This window comes from Macrotis lagotis, chromosome 1, assembly GCF_037893015.1.
Source record: "Macrotis lagotis isolate mMagLag1 chromosome 1, bilby.v1.9.chrom.fasta, whole genome shotgun sequence".
NCBI lineage: Eukaryota > Metazoa > Chordata > Mammalia > Peramelemorphia > Peramelidae > Macrotis > Macrotis lagotis.
Genome location: NC_133658.1, coordinates 569805973 through 569819083, shown reverse-complemented (window position 1 = coordinate 569819083; position 13111 = coordinate 569805973). Strand labels below are relative to the sequence as shown.

Sequence of the window (13111 nt, the reverse complement as noted above, 5' to 3'; positions counted from 1 at the left end):
ATTTTGGTGCATAAAACTCCCTGGGTTTCCTCAGTTTTGTTTGATGCCTAGAAATATAAGCTCTAAATTGAAAGTAGATTCAACTAATGGAAGGTGCCATCAGTAGTGAATATAGGAGTCAAAATATTGAGGTATTATATTTGAGTTTCTGTTTTCCCATCTCTTTTTTGTTAGAAATAGACTTCTGTGATTCAAACCTATTAATTTCAAACTCTCTTCATTGGTAGAAATTAATTACTCAATTTTCTATGTTTTCATGAAGGGCAGAGTTCTTGAAAATTAAAAAGAAGAAATTCATCCAACTCTTTTGACTTCTTGCTCTGAAAGAGAAGTCACAAGGTTACAGCCTCTCTTCAGGTCACTGAAGATGGAGAAAATCTTTTGGGAAAAGCTGATATGATAGAAATTGTTATGTTATCTTCTTCCCAAGCATCACCCTCCCTTCAAGGACCCGAAGAGAGAATAGAGCTTTGTATTTTCTCTCTCATACCTGGAAGTCAGAAGATTAGAATATATTAGCTCCCACCAACTCTGTCCCTCATACAGGTGAAGAAGACTGAATGATTAATCATTGTACACTAATGAGGTGAGTCTCAAATCAAATGGGCTTTGAAGCTTGAGCTACTCTGTATAATTGACTTGCATCATTCAAGCCTTGAATGAAAATATGGTCTAATAGAAAAGAGGAAAGCTGTGAATATTTTGATTAAGGGGGGGGGGGGATTCTGGAGGATTGTAAAAGACTATGGTGGGGGTGGCTAGGTGGCACAGTGGATAGAGCACCAGCCCTGGAATCAGGAGTACCTGAGTTCAAATCCAGCCTCAGACACTTAATAATTACCTAGCTGTGTAACCTTGGGCAAGCCACTTAACCCCATTGCCTCGCAAAAACTAAAAAAAAAAAAACTATGGTGGACTTGCTGTATTTGGTTCTAGAACGAGCAAGCAAAGAGGTATTGCAGAAAAAAAAAATAACTTACTTTACTTTTCTTTTTTTTTTCTATTTTGGGAACCTAACTTTAAGTCATATTACTATATAATGGAATTTTACTATAAAGTATAAAAGAAGGCAATTTACTTCTTTTGATTTGTTGATTTCTTTTTTTGATGTAAGGAAAAAATTGTGAAAATTAAAATTAATCAAAGGTGATATAAACTGCCCAAGGAGGTAAAAGGTTCACCATCATTAAAGATCTTTAAGTGGAGGCAACAGGAATATTTGTCAATAATATTGTAGAGAAAATTCTTGTTTAGGAACAAATTAAACTAGAAGCCTTTTGGAAATTTTTCCAGCTTTGATACACTAAGTATTGGATCTAGAGTCAAGAGGTCTAAGTCCAATTATTAGAAACTAAACTAATTTTTAGCATTAAAAATTTGCTTCCCCTCTTTGGATATCAATTTTTCTCATCTGTCAAGTAAAGGAATTGGATCAATTGACCTCAAGAAGGTGCCTTCTAGCTCTAGCATATCATTTTCTAATTGGTAAATTATCTAGATAACTCAACATTTCTTTTTTTTTTGGAACCTGACTTTAAGTCATATTACTATATACTGGAATTTTTACTATAAAGTATAAGAGAAGCCAATTTACTTTTGATTTGCTAAATTCCTTGATGAAAAGACTAGGAGTCATTAGTTAAAACAGGATTTAGAATTGGCAATGGATCTTGCTTACATATGTTCCCAGTATTACTCATTGTCTGGTTTAAAAAAATGAGTTGAGTACTAGTCTGGACCAGCAAGATAAATATATTTTAGTAGCCAGATCTGAATTTGGTCAAAGAAGAAACTTAAATAGAGTAATTTAAGGGTTATGGGAAATGTAACAGTGGTGATATCAGGGCTAGTGATTTTTAATTATTATATTATTATAACCAACACTGAATTTATAATTAACCACTTGATGTTTTTAACATTTTGACATTTTAAGGCTGAGTTCAATCTCAGTAAATTACCTAATTACAGTGTTCTAATGTTATTGTTGGATTTATCTGTTTTAGTTAACTAGTAATTTATATATACATATAATTTATTAATAAGTAAAACTATTTAGTATAATTATTGTCAAGACTCCTTGCTTCTGATTCACCTTTCTGTCTTTTGGTAATTTATTTGTACCACAGTCATCAAGAAAGGAAGAAAGTTGATAAGGCTTGCACAAAACTTGGACTAGCAATATTTGAGCCTAGGGCAATTTTCTCAAAATGTGTTTCAGGGCAATTAACACCAAATATTGTCTCAGGACAATTGTTTTAAGATAGATTCGGTTGGAAAGTGTAGTATTGACATCCTGAACATCATTTTAGGGTCAGAACACAGAGATTATCTCCATGTGAACATGGTTGGGTAGGGAGGGGTGTGGGGATGTAGAGCATAAGATGACTTTCTATTTCAAGCAATTATACTTGGTAGTTTTGTTTCTAATGGATAAATAATGACAGAAACCCTTTACATTTAATAACCCTTAGGCAAAATCCTGGTTACCCCATAATAGTTATCTCTATGGTGTTACATCAAAACATTATCAGAATTTATAAAAGTTAAAACAAGAAAGATCTGTGGAAGATGATCAAAACAGCACTTTATTTTTATCCTCTGGATTTATTTAGTACAAAAGATAGAAATTCATTTCTAGTTTTCCTTAATATGCAGCCACCTTACAAAACTGATAAGTACATATAACAAACTCAATCAGCTGCCCAACATGGTCATTTTTCCCCCACTGGATTTATTCTCTCTTTTCTGCACTCCTATGATATTTCATGGTATTTATCATATATTGCCTAATACAGGTTCATTTCTTCTCTTCCTCCTACTATATTAGAATCCCCTAGAAGTCAATTGTAGTGTTTTCTTTGTCTTTACATACTCAACCTCACTTGATTCAATGTCTTCCAAATAGAAGATGCTCAATAAATATGACTCTCATTAATAGATGACATAAAGTATGTGAAGACTCTAAAAGAATAAATTTCCAAGAATACTTTGATCTGGGGGAAACAATGATGTTTTACAAATAAGAGGATCCAGGTCCAAATCTCAGTTTACAGCTTCTTAAGGAGGCTTAATTTCCCCAATTTTGTTAAATGAGTGTGAGTTGAAGTAAATAGTCACTCATATCCTCTCCTGCTCCAAGTCCATGATCAATATTTCATCCTTTGTAAGCATATATATGGGATACCAAAACAATATCACAAACTGATAGAAAAGTGACAATGTGTGGAGGTATCTTGATACTCAAATCAATACTATTTGACCTTATCAGCAGATAAGATATAGATCAAGTGAGTTCCAGATAAACCATCTGTGATTGTTGTTAGCTACTGCCTGACTGTTAGTACCAATTCTGAACCATTGTATCTCAAGAACACAGACAAAAGAATCCATCAAAAAGCTTGGAGATGAGTTTGATTTATGCAGTTCATTCTTCATTTTCCAACATCACTGCCAGTCATGTACACACAGCTGTGGGGGATTTTGTTCAGTTTATAGCACCTACAACATTGCTACATAAGTTTTCATAATCTGACTGTCAGAAGGATCTCAAGGTGAGTATTGCACACAGAAAAGATTGGCATAACATCTCCAGGGAAATGAAAAGTGATACATATGGATCAACAGAGTATGATTTCTAGCTTCTTCTGGAAAGGAGTTCTGCTACTCCCCTCCATGTAATAAGGTCCACTGCAAAGGTTGACCAGTCATATTCTTTATAGTTTCAAAACATTTTTTTTTCCTTCTGCATTGTCAGGTACTTTGTAGTTTTGCCATGTTCATTTAGAGACATTTAGAAAACAGTGTTGATTTTTTAAAGTAGCTTAGAGAAGGAGGAATTCTGGAAGGTTCTCATTGTTCTGTATTGGATCTTATGATGTTATCTTAGGAATCAATCACTATGAAAGAGAATACCAACAAATTCTCATTTCTCCTTCAGCTTCTGAATATCTTGATCTCTCATGATAGGAAAGCCACATGTGGGTAATGCAGCTATATTCTGAGTCTATTATGGGTGATACTATCCAGGCTGATAAATAATCCTTTCAAAAAAGTGGGACTACTGTATCTTTTGGGCTGAACTAGGTTTCTATCATTTCACAGATTCTGGATATTTGATTACTCCCTTCAGATTGCTGGACTCAAATATCTTGCACATAGGAGGCATTCAACACTTTGGTTAAATTAAGTTGAAATGAATTGCACAAGTGTTAATTAAATGCCTATTAAATTCTAGGCACTGGGGATAAAAAAGACGAAAACCACCTTATCCCCTGTCTTCAAGGAGTTTGCATTCTTTAGAAATTAAAAAAAAAATTAGTATCTACCATGTGCTAAGTGTTTCATTCATTTTATCCTCACATGACCCTGGGAGGTGGATATTATTGATATTCCCACTCTACAGTTGAAGAAATTGAGGCAAACAGTATTTAAGAGGGTTTCAGGTTCACATCCATTAATCAAGCATCTGAGACTGGATTCAGAGTCTTCTTGAATTCTCTACTTCCTAGGGAGGCAGCTGTTTAGGGAAGAAGCAGCAAGTGAAAAGATAAGTTAATAAAAATATATAAAAACTAAATACAAATTAATTAATGTGGATGGAGCACATTAACAGAAGATCAGAGTAGACCTGGTATAGCTGATGGTACTCATTTATGAGCCAAGCTGTGGGAAAAGCTATAGATTCTAAGGGACCATAATGAGGAAGGAATGCAGTTTGGTCTGTGCAAAAGCAGAGAGAGGCAGAAGACATATTTCTTCCAAAAGGCAAGAAGTAGAATGACAGGAAAGTTTTTTGAGGGCAGCTAGTACAGAGCCTGGGGTTAGGAAGCCTCAAAGGCTCATCTTCAAATATTTATTAGCTGTGTGACCCTGGGCAAGTCTCTTAATCCTGTTTCCTCATCTGTAAAATGAGCTGGAGTAGAAAATATCAAACTACACCAGTATTTTTACCAAGAAAACTCCAAACAGGAGTTTAAAAAAATCATTTTGAGCAAGGGAGTTACATAATCAGAACTGTGCCTTGGAAATATTATTTAGCAGCTTTGTGGAAATAGAGATTAGAAGAAAGAGACACTGGAGCCAGGGAAGCCAATTAAGAGTCTGTTGCCATAGTCCAAGGGAGAGCTGATGAGGACATGATTTTATGTGGTGGCATGTGAAGAGAGAGAAGAGAATGTTTCAGGGAGAGGCTATGAAAGTGGACTTTGCAAGACCTTGAAACTGATTATATCTGGGGAAGGAGGGCAAAAGAAGAGCTGAAGCTATGACCTGAGTGCCAATGCCTCAGTCACAAGCATTCTCCATTCTCCTCTTCCACCTGATGTCTGACCTTTCTTGGATGACCCACTCAGTATCATAATACTTTTCCCACTGGGACATAACTGCTGCCATAACAAACACTACCTTATTTCAGTAAGATGAATGAAGAGTTTTAATGAAACTCACAAAAACTGCTCTGGCAAACTGCCTTCTTTTTGTGTTTTAAATGGGAGTAATCCATCAGCTGAGTGTGGCATCTCTATCTCCACCTCCCTCCAGAGTGAACCCTGCCTGTCTTCCCTGTCTTTCCCTTTGCCCCTAAATTTCTTCTGCCAAGTCTAATGCCTCTTTCAGTCTTTTCCTTCCATAATACCATAGTGCTGTACCCTCCTTGTCCATAACTCTCATCCCTTTTAATTCAGCAGGATACAGAGATGCCTGCAGGTGTGTTCCAACTTCATCATCCTCCCATCCATAGAATATATGCAGTGCACACATTGGAAAGTCTGGCAGGTATTAATTACACTTGCAGGCTGTTCACTCATTAGAGTTGCCTATCTCCCTTGAGAGAGGTTGTAAATCGTACCATGATTCATGACTTTTTTTTTAAATGAAAGAAAAAAAACAAACACCAAAGGAAGTGGGGAGGGGGGATCTCCTCCAAAAAACAAATATAAATGAAGAGAAGAAATGACACCTTAATCAGACTGACTAGTAATGACACCCAGCTCATCATTTTACCAGAGTGGGAGAGGTTGTGGATTTTAAAAAAGAGAAATACACAGATATATATATATATACACACATATCTATATCTATATATACATTCATTTATGTATATACATAGAGAAATAATTTTCTTTGGAGGGGTTGTTAAGGAAGGGCATAAAATGTAAATGTACAAATACCAAAATAACTCTTGAATAAAAAACATGGGGATAGGGATTTTTTTTTTAAGAAAAGAACTTAAACTCTTGGCATGGTGGCACATAAGTAAAATTTCTGTTTCCTAGGATGTTGGGTTGGTGGATTACTTCAGATATGGAGTTCTATGTTGCAATGGACTATGTCCATCAGGAATCCCTGCAATATCAATATGGTGAGTCCCCAGGAAGGAGAAGCAAGAGAAGGCACCAGGTTGGTAAGAAAAGTGAGAGCAACCCAGGTCAGAAATGGAACAAGTCAAAGTTCTGTGTTTACTAGAATGAATCTGGAGAGAGAGAGAGAGAGAGAGAGAGAGAGAGAGAGAGAGAGAGAGGGAGAGGGAGAGGGAGATAGAGGAAGGAAAGAAAAAAGGAAGGAAGGAAGGAAGGAAGGAAGGAAGGAAGGAAGGAAGGAAGGAAGGAAGGAAGGAAGGAAGGAAGGAAAGAAAAAAAGTGTAAATTGCTTTCTCATCAGAATTTCTCCATAAAAACATCAAATCTTTAGAAGTAGAACTGGAACAACCTCCCAGATATCATTTAGTCTATGCTTTTGCCTCTAGGCATGCTTTACCTAAAATCTTCCAGTCTCCTCTAAAAGGATCCACAGAGAAAAGAATCTAAAATTCCCTCAGTAACAACCTAAGAGGAACAAAGGAATTTTGTTCTATGACAGTAAAAAAGGCTACATACCATCTCCCCCCATCCCCCACTCAATTGAGTTTTTAATCTTTCTCAAATCTCTCCTGAGATAGTTTAAACCCCCTTATTTTCTTCTTATGCTTTGGAATGTTGATGCATCTGTGATTAGATCTATGAAGGTACTCCCTCCAATGGCAAAGAGAATAAAACCTCTTTTCTTTCTTAGCAGCTTCTACATCTCCTCTCTAGATCTTTTCATATGTCTTCCACAATGAGTACATCCAATTTAGGGAAAGGAAAAGAATTTCTTAAGATCTCAAAAATGTAAAGACACTATGGAGTCAGTGGGATATCCTTATGCTTCTTCTTCCTTTAATGATAACAATTGAGAATTTGAGCTATCTATCATAATTCCTCTCTTTTGTTATATGACTAGGTCAACACATTTTTCCTCCTATTTCTCTCTCAGGATGGCCTTTAACTATGTTCCCTCAACCAGTTCTTCAAGTAAATATATATAGCAGCCTACTCACACCCACCTATCATAGATATTTACTAGTTATGTGATCCTAGTTAAGTTACTTAACCTTAGTTCCTTCTTTTCTCAATGGTACAAATAATAGTATTTACTATCACAGGTTTGTTGTAAACATAAAACCAGATAATATATTTAAAGTGTTGAATAAAGTTTTACTAGTATTATTATTTTCATAAAAATGTAAACAAGCTATTCATAAAGAATGGAAAATGAATAAAAGAAAAGACATTAACATGGATTATTCCATTACCTTAAGAAGTTTAGCCAATGTAAATCAATCACTACAATGAGGAGATGAAAATAATTTAGAAATCATTTCAGCCAACAAACATTCTATTTCTTTCTTGAAATTCATAGATATGAGAGTGTAAAATAAAAATTGATTTAAAAAATCATATGAAGTAAAATAATAGAGAATTATATCCAGAATTACCTCATAAAAGAGGAAAGAGCAGGAAAATGAAAAATACATATTTTTACAAAATTTAAGGAGAGATTAAATGAAGCTAGGTTATTCCATGAGCATTTATGATTGAAATGCTAAGGAGACTACAGAGCAGATGAAAAATGGAAAATATCAATCAAAGTTCTATTACAAATACTTCTTTCCATTAATGATAGTAGAACTACAATATTTGGATACTATCATCACATTCTCTGGCATGCTACATGAAGAAATGGCTAATAAATCTAAATGGGAAAAGCAGCTGTACAAGCCCAAGTATATACAAAAACTGACATTGAAAAATGCTTTTTCATGGTATTTGAAAAAAGTTACTATAACAAATGTTGGGAATAAGCATATACCTTCGAAATTACATGTATTGAAGGTCTACCACTAAATGCCAACCTTTCATTAAATAACACACACACACACACACACACACACACACACACACACACACACACACAGACTCACTCACTTTTCTTCCAACAGTAAAATTTGTCACCACCTGTCTTAAAATTCAATTCCAAATAATGAATGTTTATTGCCATTTACTGTGCACCCAACATAGTGTCAGGTGCTAAGGGATATACAAAAGAAATATGACTCTCTGTCCTTAAAGGAACTCATAATCTCCTTGAGAAGACAAGAATAACAGCCAAATTTTATTTATCATTTTATCACCCTCAGCTCCTAGCACAGTGCAGTACTTACTGGGAACTGGATAAATGTCTATGAATGAATGAATGGAAGCATATAAGACCAGAAAATAATAAAAGACTATATCATTGTGTCAAAATGATTGGTAGTAAGTACCAATAAGTACAATCGGTTTTTAGAACAGAAAGCAATCATATGTGGACCAGAATTTCAGTGCAGGCCCAAAAAGCACATAGAACTGGAACTAAACCTCAAAGGAATGGAACTATTTGAGCAAGAAAAGAAATCATTTCAGTTAGGTACCACAACTTAAGATATGAAAGTATGATTGGGGGAGGAAGGGAAGAAGAAGAATCCATAATTTGGAGGACTGACATATAATTCAGAATAGATGAGTGAAAGAATTTAAGATAACCACTAATAAATTTACAAGCAAGGAGAGTATTATAGATGGGTAAAATAAGTAATCATCTGTTCCCAAAGGATTGGTCTCTCTGGTATTTATCTAGGGGGAAAGGCAAGAAGTCTCCATGTTCTCTATTAGAAATGTGTCAACAGACATAGCTTCACACTGTGGTGATAAGTACAGCAGTCTTTGGTCCTTTATGCGATTGGTCTTTGAGGAATCAGCCAAGTATTGTACCTCCATGACCTTGTATTCTACTATTTTGTCTCAAATTCTTGTTCAAATTAAGGTGACAGGCATATAAACTAGGCACAGGGGGAAGATATTACTTTCTAATCAGTCTATACTCAGTCCTTGGGTTGGTGACGTAGAGTACATAAAATAAAGGGTGAAGACCAAAGTCATCTTTGGGGGTGAAGGCAAGCAAGTGATGAATAGAATTTTGTTGTTAGCCTTTTTTCCTCAAAGACTTCCTCCTCTGAACTACCAGAAATCTATTGTAGTAATAGGCAACAAAAATTGGTAGTTTTACCTCAGTCCAGCTAGTCTTTGACTAATAGTTTTCTTCCAAAGAAATCAAGTGAACCATAGATTCATTTAGATATTTTATTTATCAGTACTCTAATGCTCCATTTTGAAAGGATAAAGGAACAGGGCATTGGGTCAAGTAGCATTCTAAGTTTATAATAGAAGTGGTGACAGCAGCAATAGATTTTTTTCTGGTTCTGCAATAGACAGATATCTTTTTGTTTTAAGATAGATACATGGTATGGTAATTATTGGTACTCTGTCAATCAATAGTCAATCTTTTCAGGATTGGCACCATAGAGAGAGAATAGCTCAATACTGATTGAAAACCATAGACTATGATTCTACATTCCAAATTACTAATTTAAAATATAATCAATTAATCAGCCTAAGTATTTAGTTAGGGATAACTAGACGCCAGACATTACAGTGGGTATTAGGGCATATGGGTATCAACTATAATGAAGGTGCTTATTTACCTTAGACAGGACTTACTATATGATTCCTTCACAAAAACCATAAAATATCATGAAATACAGACATATTGCATATTATACTATAACAATTAGCAGAATTATGGCATAAAAGGAAAACTTAATGAAAAAAAAGTATTCAAAATTCTGTAAAGTTAACATAGATTCGCATTATGTGGTCCTTTCTGCACCCACTGCACCTACCCTGCATCACTGTGGTTGGCCACTCAACTTTCTTTATGAAACTATGAGATTTGGGGCAGTAGCTACCTTATGTGAGGGTAGCAACCAATAATATCCCCAGCTTAGTCTTTGAACTGTTTAAAAGCTTCAAGTATTTGGTTCCATTTTTTCTTTTTTTATTATTATTTTTTCAAGGGAATTGGGATTAATCAACTTGCCCAGGATAACACAGTTAATAAGTGGCCAGTGTCTGAGGCCAGATTTAAACTGAGATCCTTCTGACTCCAAAGCAAGTGCTCAATCCATTGCACCACCCAGAAGCTACCGTTTAACTTTCAACATAAGAAAAATTATCTTCCTAATGTAGAATTTGCTTAATGTGAACTTTTTTAAAGTGAGAACAGCCTGTGTAGGCATAATCACCTTATGGAGAATGAGTCTTTGACCTCTAGAATAGGAGGTTTTACATAAAGCAGAATTGTCATAATTCCATACTTACCAACTCCTCTATTGGATTCATTAGTCATTTTCCTGGCTCTTCGATTATTAAGAAATCATCATAGTTCCTTCTATTTTTGAGGATCTGATTCAGCTTAAAAGTCATAAAAGCACAGAGAGAGAGAGAAAAAGGAATAGAAATGTATTGTGCTTCCCATAGTGAGATTATGTAAGAAGCCTCTAATAACAATGCCTGTGGGACCTGATGCATTTTATGTTGATTTGCAGTTCCTAGAACTTGGCCCTCAATTGCCACACCTCAGTGGTGTCTTCCAAGCTTGGAATGTGCTCTCTCCTCAAGTTTGCCTTTCAGAATTCTTTTTTGTTTTGTTTTGTTTTTTTGAGATTCAGCTTAAATTCAGTTCTCATTGAGAATTTTTCTCCTCTCCCCCTCCCCCAAATCCAGGCTACTTAATCTTATATTTTCTTTTCTTTTTACATTCAGATTCAGAGAATCTAAGCTCCTTCAGGGCTAAAGTCTTTTTTTTCTTCTTCTTCTTCTTCTTCTCCATTCCCTAGGCCAAAACCTAGTGCCTTGCCCATAGTGGACATTAATGCTTCCTAAATTAAGTCACCATATATTTAGACATAATTTCTGGGTCATCTCTCTGTAACACATTTAGCAATTTACTACACACACTGAATATTGTTGAATAATGATAATTAGGTAGAGGTGAAATCATTTTTCAGGACCTTTGAGCAGGAGAATGTTAGTTCCAATTATGTTTTGTTCAGAGGAAGTACTGTCAAAACATTTAATTACCTCTAGAACTTAATAATCAAAACATGTTTCAAGTATTTTCATACATTTCCACCAGGGGGTGCTCCCCCATAGAAAGTAATGTGTTGAAACTTTTTGAGGAAAAAAAAAAATTGGTAATCTGGACAGCTCCACAGAATACATTTGTTTTCACCAAAATTATGGAAACAAACATTTTCTTCAGGAAATGAGTCTATTAATTAATAAAGGAATGGAGAGTAAAATTTCATAACTCTTCAAATATTCAAAATATTTTATCATTGAAAACTTGCTTATGCACTAGAAATTGACTAGGGCAGATGTTATTTTAAGAATTGGAAAACAGAGTCTAAAAGGAGGAAAAAGAAGAGGGAGAATAAAAATTTCCTTTAATTGCATTTCTCTCTTGTTCATTTTCAAGGCAAATAGAATCAGCTATTTTTTTTGATGTATAAAATATCTGCTATATTTTAAAACACTGCTACATGCTGGTGATACAAGACCATATTTGTCAAACTGGTGTGGGGAGGGAATTATATGCTTGCAAATAAAGTTCATAAACATATTCATAAACATACATATAGTATATACAATGTATTATATATAATTATGTTTTATTAGATTATATAATTATTATTATATAATGTTAAAGAAAATATTAATAATATTAATATTTTGCATTCATATACATATATATATTAAATGGCAACTAGATGGCACAGTGAATAGAGAGTCACAGACATGGAATAAAGACCTGACTTCAAATCCAACCACAATCCAGACATTAAGTGAGCCTGGGCAAGTCATTTCATTCTATTTACCTCAGTTTCTTCATCTGTAAATTGAGTTGAAAAAGGAAATGCCAAACCACTGCAATATCTTTGCAAAGAAAAATGCAAATGAAGCCACAAAATGTTTGACATAACTAAGCAAACATATATTATTAACCTTTGAAAGGTAGAGACCTAGACAGCCTCAGAGTCAAAGAGATCTGAGCTTAAATCCACTGACAACAAATACTACCTCCAAAACATATGGGATCTTGGACAGATCACTTAATATCTCAGGTTCCAGGCAATGTCCTAAGACTAACTGTCCAAGGAGTATTGATTTATTTTGGTTGAAAGTCATCTCTTTCTAGAAATTTCTTGGACCAGAAGGCTAGCATACAAAAAACCTGATGATCAAATCCAGTCCAGAAGCTAAGAATTCTGTTTGTAATATTTTAAAATTCAACACAACTTCATTTGAAAATATAAAAACTATTCTTAAATAGAGGTGCAGAATTTGGTCCCACAACAACAGATTTGGTCCAACAATCATAAGTCCAGATAATAATAATAATAATAATAATAATAATAATAATAATAATATGAATTCTAAAAGGTAAGGAGAGTGTTAATGACAGGAAATATGCAAAGATCTCAGGTAGTAGTTCTGTTTTGAAGGAAGATCAGGATGCTAAGGAGGAAATGAGAAATGGATGCATTCCAAAATAGATTATGTATGAGTTCTATGAAATACAAATAGTGCCTTGAAAATAAATACTTTTGTTTCCATATAAGGACCTCCTATTTAAAGCTAAGAATCTGGAAATTTTGTGATAATATGTCTACTGTAGCAAATACTTCCATATAAAGCAATTTCAGGTTTACAAAAGACTTTCCTCACAGAATGACTAGGATAACCCTGGACACATTATTTCATTTTTCTGGGACTCATGTTGTTCATTTGTCAAATGAAAGGGTAGAATTACCTTCAAGGTCTCTTCCACTAAGGTTTCTTCCATCTCTACATCTTTGTTTCTAACTCTCTGTGGT

The 13111-nt window shown here is 34.6% G+C and overlaps 1 long non-coding RNA gene across 6 annotated transcripts in view; it reads left to right on the top strand.

Moving 5' to 3' along the window:
- The window catches only part of LOC141521460 (uncharacterized), a 67964-nt gene that overhangs the window by 30751 nt on the left and 24102 nt on the right, over positions 1 to 13111 (top strand). For 4 of the 6 annotated variants that reach the window (XR_012477947.1, XR_012477948.1, XR_012477943.1 and 1 more), the window contains exons 3-4: positions 5685 to 5772; positions 6273 to 6396. This is a non-coding gene — a long non-coding RNA (uncharacterized LOC141521460). The remainder of the gene's footprint in view (positions 1 to 5684; positions 5773 to 6272; positions 6397 to 13111) is intronic. The other 2 variants (XR_012477946.1, XR_012477944.1) reach the window with 2 other exon arrangements.